The sequence below is a fragment of the Schistocerca gregaria genome, chromosome 10 (assembly GCF_023897955.1).
Source record: "Schistocerca gregaria isolate iqSchGreg1 chromosome 10, iqSchGreg1.2, whole genome shotgun sequence".
In the NCBI taxonomy this organism is placed as follows: domain Eukaryota; kingdom Metazoa; phylum Arthropoda; class Insecta; order Orthoptera; family Acrididae; genus Schistocerca; species Schistocerca gregaria.
Window position 1 is genome coordinate 156,811,958 of NC_064929.1, and position 17,885 is coordinate 156,829,842.

Sequence of the window (17,885 nt, forward strand, 5' to 3'; positions counted from 1 at the left end):
GCCAGGGAGAAGGAATTAAATCTTTGAGCTTTGCAAAAGACATCGCAATTCTGTCAGAGACAACAAATGACTTCAAACAGTTCTTGAACGGAGTGGACAGTGTCTTGAAAGGGTAAGATATTTATTTGCACACTGTTGAGCAGATAAATGAGGTATTTTAACTAATGCATCCCAGCACAGGTTTTCTCTTATGAAATTTGTTGTAAAGAATCAGCTAGATTATAGTTTTACTTTAGGTGACTACCAACAGCTCTTAAGCATTGCATAAAATGCGTGTATCACTTGCAGCTACCGTTACGTCTTTTATTATGGCTACCGGTTCTGCTTAAGAACATAATCACAGGGAAAAATTACGTCCCACATCATGTCACTGCCATGTTGTTATGGCGTGTCATGATACATAACTAATGTAAGCAATTTTATGCTGTGATAATGGTTATTATGTATGTTTGTATCTGGAGATATCCAGCCACCAAATAATTGTACAATTCGCTACTAGCTTCGGTCAACGACCATTATCAAGCTTAGCTGGCATTAACGGCAGTGAAATTAAGCCATAGTTTGAACAGAAGTAGGACTTTCTTCTTGACGAAAATTTCGTACACAATTGTTGTGAGAAATTTTTTAGGTGCTATGGTGGGCTTAAAAGACCAAACAAGTTTTTTTCAAGTTATGGCGTAACTTTCCTGCCTTTTATGACAGGTAAGTTTGATAACGGTCATTGACCGAAATTATTAGCGAACTGTGCAAAATAATTGACAGCAGAATGTTTCACCATGGATTTTAGCGTGATAGTTATTAACCACAACCAGTACTCATAATAAAGAACACATCGACAGCTACGTGTGATGCATTTCACTAAAAAAAATCTATTAGCAGGCAGATGGAATACTGACATATAAAAATCAATTTTAGAAGAAAAAAAAGGTCCTTTATTAAAATTGAGGGCTGGTTAAAGACTTTGACTCTGATGAGATCGCCACCGAGGTACTGAAAAACCTGAATTACCGACGTTAATTACAGACGATAATTGTACTGTGAAAGCCTACAGAGAATCAGTATTAAGTGAAACAAGAGAACTTTTTGCTTCGAGTAAAGACAAGCGGCAGGTGGTCAGCCTAAAATTCCATCCGAACTGAAATATCGGTATCTTTCACTATTTTGGACATTAATAGAGTATTCGCTACGATTCGAATGAGAATCAACCGTGACAGTACTGCACACATAAACAAGCTTTCCTGTTCGTACTGGTGCATATATTCTTACGGCGAAAACTGTGATTACAAGTTAATTATTTATGATAATTTTTTTAGTTAGTTTCGAGTTCTATGGATCATTTGTACACTTTTCACAATGATGTGGAGTCATTTTACATCCATACAACACGCACGTATAAATATTATTACATACTGATTATTTACAAGTTGTTTTTGTTTGCAGGTGCGAATAAGTAATTCGTACTCACTACCTCTCACATATTACATAAACGGAAATTCTTCTACGGAATAGAAGAGTTGTCTGGGACAAACTTTTTGGTTCAAATGGCTCATGTGTCTATGAGCACTATGGGACTTAACATCTGAGATCATCAGTCCCCTAGAACTTAGAACTACTTAAACCAAAATAACCTAAGGACATCACACACATCTATGCCCAAGGCAGGATTCGAACCAGCGACCGTAGCGGTTGCGCGGTTTCAGACTTAAGTGCATAGAATCGCTCGGCCACGACGGCCGGCCTTTTTGTTTGTTATAAAATTTAATTTTATTGTCTGGCACACATTTTATATCAGCCGGCTAAGTATTCAAAAATTTTGGTGACTACATTGCGCGTCCCTTTCTGTGCAAAAAACAACTTCAATGTCTAATAATGAATAAATGTTTTGTTGCTATAGGCGATATTGTTGTTTAGCAAATTTTACGTTTTTTTTAACTAGGAGCATGCTGCGTGCATGGCTTGTGGTGTAATGTATAAATAATCTAAATAGTAAACACAGCCTGATCTTAAAAACGCTCTTCTGCGCGAAACTAATAGTATGTTTCAAAAAGTATTATTATTATTGTTACTATTATTACTAGCGAATTCTCCCAATAAATGGAAGACATTAAGCACACAACTCAGCCAGCTTCTCTTTAGATTCTTCTTGTTGTTCCATTGGGTTTTCATTGTTTTCGAGAAGGCTCGTTTACGTTCTCTGTCCAGTTTGGTCTGTACTGTTTTATTGTTGCTCTGATGTAACTTCCAATTTGTCTGCCTTGTGTCGGAAGGTGTCTCTTTCTGATATATCTTATGTTTACATTTTAGAGGTCCTTTCGAATTTCGTTCGTGCAAGGTGTTGAGTTCTTAAGTCACATTACATTATTAACTTCTTTTGGTAGTGTTGAGATAACCAAGGAATTTCATTCGCCTTTTCTTTGTGTCACTTTCGATTTTTCAAAACTTTTGCTTTGATTTACTGTAGCCTGTAACAGTCTTTGGTATGTCTAGCTCCTCAAATTTTCCTAATGATCTTTCTCTCTTCTTTCTTGATTTCTTCTGATTTTTTTCCCATTCGTGTTTTCCATTAAGCGTCAGCGTTTCTCTTGCGTAGGGGACTGTTGGTTTTATGACTAGTGCCAAATTTTTGTCTGTCTTGACATGGATTTATTGTTGTAGAGGTCAGACTAAGCCTAATCTATTTTTAGTTGTTGGAGGCGATTTTGAAGTGAAATTTTTTCAGGGCCTGTGGTTCGATGAACCCTCCTAGGCATTGAAAGTGCGGGACCGTGTTGATTCTACCGGATTTTGTTTTCATGCTCTCCATTTCTGCCTTTGAACACAAGATTTCACTTGTCTTGAATGAGATTTGTACCTCTACTTTTTCTGCTAATTCTTTAAATGTGTCGAGTTGTTTGAAGGCAGTCTCTTCGTCCTCTACAGGAACTGCCAGGTCGCCTTCAGACACATGGTATGGTAGGCAATGGTTGGTTTCAGAAAGCCCTCTAGGGTTGGTTTTCAAAATCCACGTTTCTCGAATTCTTTCTCCAATTCTTTCACATTCTTGTCTATGAAAACGTCGAACAGGATAGGAGAGAGTTCATCTCCTTATCTCCCACCTATTTCTATGTCAAAGGATTCTATGCATTACTATTATTATTATTATTATTATTATTATTATTATTATTGTTGTTGTTGTTGTTCGTTAATCTCTGGTGGCACTGCTAACTACGAAGAACTTCAACACTACCCTGAAGGTTCTGTCCCAGGAAAAGGCAGAAGTATTTAAACTTTGGCGTTAACAGCACAAAAGAAACAAGGCTAGTACCGTCAGTAAACCATCGTGTCAGAAATTAATCTTCGCATAAAAATAGTTTAGTGCATTGATTAGCATATGAAAGTAAATTAGGAGCCAATTTGTACAAACAAAATATCATAGTGACAAAATTAACATCGGACGACGAAACACTATTGGATTAACAAAATTACTTTAACCAGACACATAAATAAGTAGGCTGTTCACAAAGTATTGTGATTACGATTAAATTAGATTCTGAAACACTAGGGCACTGACAAAGGAAGTCTAATTAAACCTGCTTGGGAAGATGTGGTCTAATGTTTACTTACCTCTGTGGCAGTTCGTGCTATCAAATCTGCCCCCCCCCCCCCCCCCTCCCCCCGGCGCCTCTAGATCAATAGCCAAAGTCGCCGCTGTTCGCTTTCCACGTCACTTTCATTCACCAATCAGACATTTGTCTTCCGCTCCAATGTAATTCACAATCACTAGTTCATTTAAAATTCCATTACTCTACAAGCTTCATTTTCGTAATTACCTTGCTCGTGCGAGATCCATTTCCAAACGACGGTGTCTTCAATTAATCAGAATCAAAGTTTCAACGCGAATACTGCCTTTGTATATTCCCTTTAGTATCAAATGGACACATAGAAAATTCGCCATTTTTTTCTGTTTATTCCCGTGAAGCGACGTGAACCAAAGCACCAGATCTTGGAGCAAGTCACAAAATACACGGAGAATGCTGATAAAAGAAGTTACAAATTCATTAAATTAAAAAGAAGATACAAACAAGTGAAAATATATACAAATTAGTAGGTTAAACATAGGAAAGGAAACCTTTAAACTGCACCAAGTAATACTTGTATAGAAAAATGGAATACATTAGAACGAAACTTTTCGGTTTTGGTCTAAAACTGTCGAAGAACTGTAGGAGAGCAGGATTTGTTTCTTTAATTTCAGACAATGATTGCAAAATTTTGGTTGTCAGACTATCGATCCCACTGTGTGGTGTGCATCTTCAGATCTACAGATAAGAAAACCAGCTACAACTAACGAGCAATCTACATCTTGTAATACAACAAATTATGACTGAATTAAAAGGTACTATTTTTATACTACAGAATACATGAGCGTAAAAACATGACGAAACATAACTGTTCGAAAAACAGCGCAATACAATAAATCCAGTGTGTTGTCGTCATCAGACACGAAAGAAAAGTGGCATAAGCATCACCGAACAGAACTAATACAGTCGTTGTGTGAATGACGATACAGACGCTTTTAATCGGTTTCCAGCCTCTATTTTCTGGGATTTTTGTGAACACCTTCACTCGAAGTGGTCGTGTATGGAAAGAACCAAGTTGTTACATGCAAACAGTCAATTGTACTTCAGAATATATGTATCACTTTGAAGAACTTCTTCCTGAGTTTATATCTGTTTGAAGCGCTAAATGATGTGTATATGATTATAATTCAGGAAGGGAGATACTGAAATTCGTGCCAGCGTATTTCGATTTGCTCTGACCTTGGTTTCCCCAAGACATTTCTACATCTACTTCTCCAAAGCATACTTAAGAGTCTGGTGGAGGGCTCTTGGAAACTCTTCCGCACTATATCTCGACCGTTCCACCCTCTAATAGCCGCGGGAAGAATGAACATCTAAATCTTTCCGTTAAAGTTTTGAATTGTGCTATTTTATCTCAATGGTAGTTTCTCCCTATGTAGGCAGAAAACTACTAAATGTTTTCTATTTTGGGCCAAGAAATTTGATGATGGATATTTCGTGATTAGATATCGCCGCGAGGAAAAACGGTTTTGGTTTAATTATTGCTTCCCCAACACGTGGCAGGCAGATAGGCACTTAGTGCAGGGAGTGGCAACTGAACCTTAATATAGACAAATGTAACGTATTGCGAATACATAGAAAGAAAGATCCTTTATTGTATGATTATGTGATAGCGGAACAAACACTGGTAGCAGTTACTTCTGTAAAATATCTGGGAGTATGCGTGCGGAACGATTTGAAGTGGAATGATCATATAAAATTAATTGTTGGCAAGGCGGGTGCCAGGTTGAGATTCATTGGGAGAGTCCTTAGAAAATGTAGTCCATCAACAAAGAAGGTGGCTTACAAAACACTCGTTCGAGCTATACTTGAGTATTACTCATCAGTGTGGGATCCGTACCAGGTCAGGTTGACAGAGGAGATAGAGAAGATCCAAAGAAGTGCGGCGTGTTTCTTCACAGGATTATTTGGTAAGCGTGATAGCGTTACGGAGATGTTTAGCAAACTCAAGTGGCAGACTCTGCAAGGGAGGCGCTGTGCATCACGGTGTAGCTCGCTGTCCAGGTTTCGAGAGGGTGCGGTTCTGGATGAGGTATCGAATATATCGCTTCCCCCTACTTATACCTCCCGAGGAGATCACGAATGTAAAATTAGTGAAATTCGAGCGTGCACGGAGGCTTTCCGGCAGTCGTTCTTCCCGCGAACCATACGCGATTGGAACAGAAAAGGGAGGTAATGACAGTGGCACGTAAAGTGCCCTCCGCCACACACCGTTGGGTGGCTTGCGGAGTATAAATGTAGATGTATATGTGTACCATATCCGTGCGATTATCTTCCGTAGCACAAAACTAGCTGCCCTTCTTTGAACTTTTTCGATGTCCTTCGTCAATTACATTGATATGGATCCCTTACAGCGCACCAATACTACAGAAGACGACAGACAAGCTTAGTGTAGGCAGTCTCTTCAGTAGATTTATTGGATCTACTGTGTTCTCTGACAACAAACGCCATGCCTCTGATACGTCTTTTCGCCTTCGTCACAACATTATCTATGTTGTTCATAATTAAAATTTCTAGGTTTTGTTTGATTTACAGTCCAAATGAAATTTAAGGGAAATTATTTAGTGTTCATGTGCACGACCTCACATTTTTTTTTCATTTATTAGAATCAATTGTCACTTTTCGCACCACGTAGATATCGTATCAAAATCGTTCAGTAATTCGTTTTGATTTTCTGACGAATTTAATAGCCAATAAATGTCGGCATCATCTGCAAACAATCTAACAGGCTGTTCTGTTTGTCCTCCCATATTATTTACGTAGATCAAGAGCAGCAGAGGGCCTATAACACTTCCTTGGGGAATCCCAAGTCTAAGTTCGGAATCATTAGATGAGGGCCCGTCATTTACTACAAACTGTGACGTTCCACATAGGAAATCACGAATCCTGTCGCACAACTGAGGTGATACTCAATAACATGCAAACAGATTACAAGACGCTTATGAAGATCGGTATCAAAAGCTTTTTGAGCCAAAAGATTTCTCTCATAACAAATTTTCTGTTCTGTGGTGTGTTTCTGACATCATTAAAAAATAGCGGGAACATAAAAAAAATACAGTAACGGAGTATTGAAATAGCGTTTTTGTAAATAAGTAATATAACGCTTACCCAATACTTTACTGACATCACTTACAAATAACTTAGAAAGAATATTATACGGGCTAAAAAAGCATTGTTCTAATCACTAAGAGTTCAGTTTTATACTACGACGTTACATATGTGTTAATTCTAATGTTACGTATTAATCATCTATGTGTTTTCTTTGAAATATAGTGTGGAGGGGTAAAGTAGAATATGAAATGTATGACATGGTGTTTAAAATTTCAAGATACTGGCTGTAAACTTCCGTTACCGTAAAATCTCACAGGCAGCGGTTAAAACTGATCATTGTTGACGCCGTGCTTCAGTAGTGTGACTAGGCCCATGTTTACCTTGTGTAAATGCCCAGAAAAGCTAATGATTTGCATATCACAGCATCTTCTAGGTGTCGGTTAAATTTCGCGTCTGTAGCACGTCATCTTCGTGGTGTAGCAATATTTATGGCTAGTAGTGTAGTTGCAGTTAGACCCATTGGAAATTCCATTTCGGAACTCATTGGAGAATTCAACATTACGAGATACACAGTGTCAAGAGCAGTGACACCTCTCGGTCACCACTTGTTCTCACTGACGGCACTTTGAACAATGGACGTTTCATTTCAGATGTGTTACGACCTATGGCTCTACCCTTCATTCGATCCGTGCGAAACCCTATATTTCAGCAGGATAATGCACGACTGCATGATGCAGGTCCTGTACGGGCCTATCTGGATACAGTAAATGTTCGATAGCTGTCCCGGCCAGCACATCTCCAGATGTCTCACCAATTGAAAACGTCTGGTCAATGGTGGCCAAGCAACTGGCTCGTCACATTACGTCAGTCACTACTCTTGATGAGCTGTGGTATCGTGTTGAAGCTGCATGGGCAGCTATACCTGTACATGCAAGCCAAGCTCTGTTTGACTCAATTCCCAGGCGTATCAAGGCCGTTATTAAGGCCAGAGGTGGTTGTTCTGGGTGCTGATTTCTCAGGATGTATGCACCCAAATTGCTTGAAAATGTAATCACATGTCAATTCTAGTATAATATATTCGTCCAATGAATACCCGTTTATCATTTGGATTTTTCTTGGTGTAGCAATTTTAATGGCCAGTAGTGTATGAGGGCAGAGTTTGTAGTTGTTGAGCATGGTCGGGGATGGGGGTGAAGGATAAGGATAAGTAGTTGGGCACCTCCGATGGTGTCAACAGGCAGATATCTATATCACAGGACGGAAAGTCCCATATTACAGTTTGTTTCTAGACGTATATCTATAAGACTATTCCTTAGTGAGAATGTATGACATCTGTTTTCTTCAAACGCACACAAGGCTTACAGATCTTTACACACTGCTGGAAAAAATATAGTACATCCTTCTAGAGGTTTCCAGTTCACTCAAAACTTATTGGTGAAACAGTGAATATGGCGTGCATTTTCAACTTCTCCTGGCGTAATGAACAGTCCATTAAATTTCTGGCATGCTGCCGAACAAATAAAATTTCCTTCACTGATATTTCGGCCGCGTATCGTCCGGCCATCCTCAGAGTGAGTCACAAGACTGACGATAAGATGCCAAGGGTGGCCTTATATGGTCCACCACGATATTCTTGAGAAATACTGTGTTAATCTGATCTTCCGCTATAATAGCTATACTCGGCTCTGTGAAGGAAGATTTACAGCTCCATAAAGCGGGTGTGTATCAGATTGCTTGCGGAAATTGTGAGAACACGTACCGTTCATGAGAGACGTGTGGAGCATCGAAGGTACACACTCTTATTACAGCGAGACAAGTCAGCTGTGGCCGAACATTGTACTGATACAGGGCATTCTATTAATTACAGCGATGTGAAGATTTTAACATCCTTCCCATCCTTTTGGGTTCAAATGGCTCTGAGCACTATGGAACTTAACATCTTAGGTCATCAGTCCCCTAGAACTTAGAACTACTTAAACCTAACTAACCTAAGGACATCACACACATCCATGCCCGAGGCAGGATTCGAACCTGCGACCGTAGTGGTCTCGTAGTTCCAGAGTGTAGCGCCTAGAGCCGCTCGGCCACTTCGGCCGGCCATCCTTTTGGGTATCTGTCTTCACGGAAGCTATGGAGATAATGGGTTTAACTTGGACAAAGCATGGAACCCGGCTCTTGGGGTAATTAAACTGCAGAGAAGTCGTCACGGTGTCACCGCTGCCGATCATACATCGATAAGCGAATCGAACGCCTTCGCCACTGGCGGCGCATGGGCAGGCGTATTTCTACGTCGCCGACCAATATCTGCGAGCCGCATGCGAAGTACTGCCACGGTGGATCATAGAAGGCCGCGCTTGGCATCTTGTCGTCAATCTTGTGACTCACTCTGAGGATGGGCGGACGAAACGTGGCCGAAATATCAGTGAAGGAAATTTTATTTTCTCATCTGCATGTCCGAAATTTAAAGGAAAGTGCATATGGCGTACATGAAACAATTACATTCGAAGATCTACATCTCCATCCACACTCCGCAAGCCACCTGACGGTGTGTGGTGGAAGGTACCTTGAGTACCTCTATCGGTTCTCCCTTCTATTCCAGTCTCGTATTGTTCGTGGAAAGAAGGATTGTCGATATGTCTTTGTGTGGGCTCCAATATCCCTGATTTTATCCCCATGGTCTCTTCGCGAGATATTCGTAGGAGGAAGCAATATACTGCTTGACTCCTCGGTGAAGGTATGTTCTCGAAACTTCAGTAAAAGCCCGTACCGAGCTACTGAGCGTCTCTATTGCAGAGTCTTCCACTGTAGTCTGTCTATCATCTCCGTAACGCTTTTGCGATTACTAAATGATGCTGCAACGAAGCTCGCTGATCTCCGTTAGATCAATACCACATTCGATTTTTAGGTATCAGGTGTTGATCCATGCTGAAACAAACATATTAGTAAGTGGTGTAGGCTCCATGGGCGACAATGCAGGCACTGTCTCTGCCATCCAGTCGATCGTACAGATAGTGAGTACTGTCCTGCGATACGTTATATTACGCCTGATCGATCTGTTCATGTAGTCATGTAAGAGTTGATGGTTGACAAGTCACGCGAATCACTTCTCGTCCCATCGTGTCCCACATGTGCTCAATTCAGGTCTGGAGATCGTGATGGCCAGGCAAGTTGCGCACGTCCTGCAGAGCATATAAAGTTTCACGGGCAGTGTGTGTTTGAGCATTATCCTGTTGGAACATCACCTTCCTGTTGGAAGAATGGCAGCAGAATGGGTTAGCGTCCCCCCCCCTCCCCCCCCAGAAACACCAAAGGTGAGCGAGAGTTGGAGCTTACGGCACCCCAGACCATAAGGTCCGGCCGCGGTGGCCTAGCGGTTCTAGGCGCTTCAGTCTGGAACCACGCGACTGCTACGGTCGTAGGTTCGAATCCTGCCTCGGGCATGGGTGTGTGTGATGACCTTAGTTAGGTTCTAAGTTCTAGGAGACTGATGACCTCACATGTTAAATCCCATAGTGCTCAGAGTCTAAGGACATCACACACATCCATGACAGAGGCAGGATTCGAACCTGCGACCGTAGCAGTAGCGCAGTTCCAGACTGAAGAGCCTAGAACCGCTCGGCCACAGCGGCCGGCCGTGGTAAAACAGAACGTCGTCTACCAGTGAGAAAATGTCCACTTGACCACAAAAAGCGAAGCACAACCAATCTGTGCGGCAGTTCTCCGAAAGGACCATCCCGCTACTTGGAAGACGATTTGTTAACATCGAGTATAAATATAAGTGTCAGGAAGCCGTTCCTGAAAGTATTTGTGTGGAGTGTAGCCATGTACGGAAGTGAAATGTGGACGATAAATAGTTTAGACAAGAAGACATTAGAAGCTTTTGAAATGTGGTGCTACAAAAGAATGCTGAAGAGTAGATGGGTAGATCACATAGCTAATGAGGTTTTGAATATAACTGAGGGGAAGGGAAAGTTCTGGCACAACTTGACTAGAAGAAGGGATCGGTTGGTAGGACATGTTCTGAGGCATCAAGGGATCACCAATTTAGTATTGGAGGGCAGCGTGGAGGGTAAAAATCGTAGATGAAGACCAAGAGATGAATACACTAAGAAATTTCAGGAGGATGTAGGCTGCAGTAGGTACTGGGAGATGAAGAGGCTTGCACAGGACAGAGTAGCATGAAGAGCTGCATCAAACCGGTCTTTGGACTGAAGACCACAACAACAAGAAGTAAAATAAGTTAGAGGAAGTAAAAGTAATATGGAAACAAACTGAAAAAGTTGAAGAACTCTGTTACAGTAATGTGTGAAAAAGGTGATGGTTAGGAATTACTAATTCACACCTGTATATTTAAAATAACCCTAGAAATGTTCAGCATATAACGATAATTACAATTTAATTTGCGAAGTATATGTAAAATGATTCGTTCCACAACATTACGGTTTATCGTGTAAATTTATTAATGAAACATGAAAGTAACTAATGAGTCCCTGATAAGCTCACATGAACAAATGTTGTGCGAGCCTGTCTGTAGACAATACTGATCTAAAAGCTCACTTCTTCCTGAGCACACGGGAGTAGCGGACGGTAGGACTTCGTCATTGAGCTGGCGGATGGCTTTGAAAACAGAGCTGCACAACATTAATGAAATGTTGTAGATTGATTACCTTGCTGCATTGGCGTTGGTTTTCCCCACTCACAAACAATTCATGACCTACTCGTGCTAGTGAAAATAATTAGCGTATGATATAAATACTGCTTCCTGGCAACAAATCAATAATGTGTTGTAGGTGGGGTGTGACTGATAAAAAAGAAAAAAAGTATTATCGTGACTTAGGTTTGTTTATTCCATTTTGGGAACCCGTAAGTGACCTTACATATTAATTAATTCCTACCGATGTGCTGCACACGCTGTATGGAGAGTGTTGACCGTATCTACTTTGCAACTGAACATAGATATGAAGATACTGGGGTTTACACTGCATGACCAGTACGAAGCTAGTTTTTGTCTGTTGGGTTTCGCAAACTATGGAATATGCACGCGCAAGCACAATACAATAGCTATTGAAGACGCTAATGCCACAGACTACGTTCACCATCACAGTGGCTATTGGTTGATGTTCCTTTGAACCGAACCGTAACTCGCAAGCCCAGGTGAGCTTTCTACACGCATCGATCGTCCAGTTGCGGTGTTCATTTCCTCATCAGCGTATCGTGTGGGCGCTAGCGGTTCCTGCACGCTTCTCCGAGGCTCTGCGGACATCACGTTCGTTTGGACAATGTCTCTCCCTTGAGAAAGATTAATGAGATCTGCTTGTCAAGTGCTCTTCTCTGCGGGCACGTCACCTCGCAACGAAGCATGAAATGGGCGTAATTCTTTCCAAACGGTGCACATAACTGCCCCGTGTTCATTTCACAGTTTGTAATTAGCCTCTTCTTTAACGTCTAGTATTATTTATAAGCAATCTACATCTACATACGGGGTCTGTCCAGAAACTTCAGCAGAATACGTAATTTCGCCACAGTGATATGTTGAATGCGATTGACAACCCTCCACACGCCTGTGTTTAATGTGTAACTGCCGGAAGTTTAATTGTTGTATCTCTTTTAGTTATTGTTCAGTGGCGTATTGCGAATTTCGAGATGGTAGAGTTAGAGGAACAATGCGCGTGCATTAAATTTTGCGTTAAACTCGAGAAAACCGTTACATAGACACGCCAAGCGATGCTGAAAGCCTACAGTGATGAGTGCTTAAGACGTACTCGGCGTTACGAATGGTTCACACCGTTCAAAAAATTGCCGGCCGTTGTGGCCGAGCGGCTCTAGGCGCTTCAGTCCGCAACCGCGCTGCTGCTACAGTCGCAGGTTCGAATCTTGCCTCGGGCATGGATGTGTGTGATGTCCTTAGGTTAAATCCCATAGTAAAAAATGGGTTCAAATGGCTCTGAGCACTATGCGACTTAACGTCTGAGGTCATCAGTCGCCTAGAACTTAGAACTAATTAAACCTAACTAACCTAAGGACATCACACACATCCATGCCCGAGGCAGGATTCGAACCTGCGACCGTAGCGGCCCCGCGGTTCCAGACTGTAGCGCCTTTAACCGCTTGGCCACCGCGGCCGGCAAATCCCATAGTACTTATATATATACAGGGTGTTACAAAAGGTACGGCTAAACTTTCAGGAAACATTCCTCACACACAAAGAAAGAAAATATGTTATGTGAACATGTGTCCGGAAACGCTTACTTTCCATGTTAGAGCTCATTTTCTTACTTCTCTTCAAATCACATTAATCATGGAATGGAAAAACACAGCAACAGAACGTACCAGGAAATGTTCAAAATGTCCTCCGTTAGCGAGGATACATGCATCCACCCTCCGTCGCATGGAATCCCTGATACGCTGATGCAGCCCTGGAGAATGGCGTATTGTATCACAGCCGTCCACAATACGAGCACGAAGAGTCTACATCTGGTACCGGGGTTGCGTAGACAAGAGCTTTCAAATGCCCCCATAAATGAAAGTCAAGAGGGTTGAGGTTAGGAGACCGTGGAGGCCATGGAATTGGTCCGCTTCTACCAATCCATCGGTCACCGAATCTGTTGTTGAGAAGCGTACGAACACTTCGACTGAAATGTGCAGGAGCTCCATCGTGCATGAACCACATGTTGTGTTGTACTTGTAAAGGCACATGTTCTAGCAGCACAGGTAGAGTATCTCGTATGAAATCATGATAACGTGCTCCATTGAGCGTAAGTGGACGAAACTAAAGTGAGCTCTAACATGGGAATTAAGCGTTTCCGGACACATGTCCGCATAACGTCTTTTCTTTATTTGTGTGTGAGGAACGTTTCCTGAAAGTTTGGCCGTACCTTTTTGTAACACCCTATATATACACTCCTGGAAATTGAAATAAGAACACCGTGAATTCATTGTCCCAGGAAGGGGAAATTTTTTGACACATTCCTGGGGTCAGATACATCACATGATCAGACTGACAGAACCACAGGCACATAGACACAGGCAACAGAGCATGCACAAAGTCGGCACTAGTACAGTGTATATCCACCTTTCGCAGCAATGCAGGCTGCTATTCTCCCATGGAGACGATCGTACAGATGCTGGATGTAGTCCTGTGGAACGGCTTGCCATGCCATTTCCACCTGGTGCCTCAGTTGGACCAGCGTTCGTGCTGGACGTGCAGACCGCGTGAGACGACGCTTCATCCAGTCCCAAACATGCTCAATGGGGGACAGATCCGGAGATCTTGCTGGCCAGGGTAGTTGACTTACACCTTCTAGAGCACGTTGGGTGGCACGGGATACATGCGGACGTGCATTGTCCTGTTGGAACAGCAAGTTCCCTTGCCGGTCTAGGAATGGTAGAACGATGGATTCGATGACGGTTTGGATGTACCGTGCACTATTCAGTGTCCCCTCGACGATCACCAGAGGTGTACGGCCAGTGTAGGAGATCGCTCCCCACACCATGATGCCGGGTGTTGGCCCTGTGTGCCTCGGTCGTATGCAGTCCTGATTGTGGCGCTCACCTGCACGGCGCCAAACACGCATACGACCATCATTGGCACCAAGGCAGAAGCGACTCTCACCGCTGAAGACGACACGTCTCCATTCGTCCCTCCATTCACGCCTGTCGCGACACCACTGGAGGCGGGCTGCACGATGTTGGGGCGTGAGCGGAAGACGGCCTAACGGTGTGCGGGACCGTAGCCCAGCTTCATGGAGACGGTTGCGAATGGTCCTCGCCGATACCCCAGGAGCAACAGTGTCCCTAATTTGCAGGGAAGTGGCGGTGCGGTCCCCTACGGCACTGCGTAGGATCCTACGGTCTTGGCGTGCATCCGTGCGTCGCTGCGGTCCGGTCCCAGGTCGACTGGCATGTGCACCTTCCGCCGACCACTGGCGACAACATCGATGTACTGTGGAGACCTCACGCCCCACCTGTTGAGCAATTCGGCGGTACGTCCACCCGGCCTCCCGCATGCCCACTATACGCCCTCGCTCAAAATCCGTCAGCTGCACATACGGTTCACGGCCACGCTGTCGCGGCATGCTACCAGTGTTAAAGACTGCGATGGAGCTCCGTATGCCACGGCAAACTGGCTGACACTGACGGCGGCGGTGCACAAATGCTGCGCAGCTAGCGCCATTCGACGGCCAACACCGCGGTTCCTGGTGTGTCCGCTGTGCCGTGCGTGTGATCATTGCTTGTACAGCCCTCTCGCAGTGTCCGGAGCAACTACGGTGGGTCTGACACACCGGTGTCAATGTGTTCTTTTTTCCATTTCCAGGAGTGTATATATATGTGTGTGTGTCGTCTTCAGTCCTGAGACTGGTTCGATTCAGCTCTCCATGCTACTCTATCCTGTGCAAGCTTCTTCATCTCCCAGTACTTACTGCAACTATATATATGTGTGTGTGTGTGTGTGTGTGTGTGTGTGTGCGTGTAGTTAAAAATGGCCCTCGTTCAGGACTCCCTTCGACGTATACCGACGACGCTCATGTCGGAGAAGTCAGCGAAATTGTACGTGCCATTCGAAATCTGACTTTCCGAGAGATTGCAGAAGAATATAACCTTTGAGTTGGATCATGTCATGAAACCCTGACATTGCATCTTGAAATTCATTGTGTTGCCGCCACGTTCGTCCCACGGCTAATGAGTCAAGACCAGAAAGACCTTCGTCTCGCAGCCTCTGAAGAGCTTTTCGATCGCGCAAATGAGAACGAGATGTTCCTTAAAAGAATCGTAATGATGAGACTGCGTCTACATCTACATGACTACTCTGCAATTCACATTTAAGTGCTTGGCAGAGGGTTCATCGAACCACAATCATACTATCTCTCTACTATTCCACTCCCGAACAGCGAGCGGGAAAAACGAACACCTAAACCTTTCTGTTCGAGCTCTGATTTCTCTTATTTTATTTTGATCATCATTCCTACCTATGTAGGTTGGGCTCAACAAAATATTTTCGCATTCGGAAGAGAAAGTTGGTGACTGAAATTTCGTAAAAAGGTCTCGCCGCGACGAAAAACGTCTATGCTTTAATGACTTCCATCCCAACTCGTGTTATCATATCTGCCACACTCCCTCCCCTATAACGTGATAATACAAAACGAGCTGCCCTTTTTTGCACCCTTTCGATGTCCTCCGTCAATCCCACCTGGTAAGGATCCCACACCGCGCAGCAATATTCTAACAGAGGACGAACGAGTGTAGTGTAAGCTGTCTCTTTAGTGGACTTGTTGCATCTTCTAAGTGTCCTGCCAATGAAACGCAACCTTTGGCTCGCCTTCCCGACAATATTATCTATGTGGTCCTTCCAACTGAAGTTGTTCGTAATTTTAACACCCAGGTACTTAGTTGAATTGACAGCCTTGAGAATTGTACTATTTATCGAGTAATCGAATTCCACCGGATTTCTTTTGGAACTCATGTGGATCATCTCACACTTTTCGTTATTTAGCGTCAACTTCCACCTGACACACCATACAGCAATCTTTTCTAAATCGCTTTGCAACTGATACTGGTCTTCGGATGACCTTACTAGACGGTAAATTACAGCATCATCTGCGAACAGTCTAAGAGAACTGCTCAGATTGTCACCCAGGTCATTTATATAGATCAGGAACAGTAGAGGTCCCAGGACGCTTCCCTGGGGAACACCTGATATCACTTCAGTTTTACTCGATGATTTGCCGTCTATTACTACGAACTGCGACCTTCCTGATAGGAAATCACGAATCCAGTCGCACAACTGAGACGATACCCCATAGCTCCGCAGCTTGATTATAAGTCGCTTATGAGGAACGGTGTCAAAAGCTTTCCGGAAATCTAGAAATACGGAATCAACTTGAGATCCCCTGTCGATAGCGGCCATTACTTCTACGGTTATGATGCTGAGACGAAGGTGCAATCTTCACAATGGTTCAAACGGCTCTGAGCACTATTGTACTTAACATCTGAGATCATCAGTCCCCTAGACTTAGAACTACTTAAACCTAACTAACCTAAGGGCACCACACACATCCATGCCGGTTCCCTGCGGGGTCAGGTATTCTCTCTGCCTCGTGATGACTGGGTGTTGTGTTATATCCTTAGGTTAGTTAGGTTTAAGTAGTTCCAACGTCTAGGGGACTGATGACCATAGTCGTTAAGTCCCGAAGTGCTCAGAGCCATTCGAACCATTTGAACATCCATGCCCGAGGCGGGATTCGAACCTGCGACGGTAGCGATCGCACGGTTCCACACGGAAGCGCCTAAAACCGCTTGGCCACAGCGGCCGGCTCTTCACACTGGGTCGGGAAACGTTCTGCAAGGCCAAAAACAGGTCTTCAGGTCAAGTCAAATGCCAAAGTCATGCAGATAGTCTCTTTATTTTTTTATTTTTGTTTGAAGGATTACTTCATCATGAATTCGTGTGACATGGACAAACTGTTAATCGATGGTACTATCGGGACTTGTTGCGATGCTAGCAAGAAAACGTGAGAAGGAAATGACCTGAAATGTGGCGAGACAATTCATGGCTATTGCATCAAGATAACGCATCCGAACACTCATCCCTGTTGGTTCGTGACTATTGTACGAATCACTGTGTTCCCTCATCATGCGTGTTCTCTAGACGTAGCCCCTTCATACTTTTCTTATTTCCGAAGTTGAAAATTCTGTTGAAAGGACGAAAATTTGCATACATGGACGAGATAAAGATGCACCTACTGATCTCAAATTTGGTAATAACTACATCTCATGAATAAAAGAATTTAAACATTTAAGTGAATGGATTGCAGAAAATTGTAATGCAAGGAAATCTGTCAGATCAAGAATACAGAAAATGGAGACGGCGTTTCAGTTAACAAAATACGTTTACAACAAAAAGAGTCTCTCGTGGAACTACAAAATACGACACTACACTCCAGTAATGAAACCGGAAGCTTTCTACGTAACTGAGACACTAAACCTTCAACACAGAACATTAAAAGGGAATTTAGAAGTGAAAGTACGGAAAATAATGAGGAAAATCCTAGGACCAAGAACTAAAGATGGTGTGCATTATCCAAAAGCCAGTGCAGAAATATATAAAAATACCTCCAAAGTAACAGACACAATGGCCATGATAAGAATCCAATTCATGGGTCATTTAGAAAGAGCGGACTCGAACAGGTTAACGCACAAAATCCATACACTTTTAAAGAA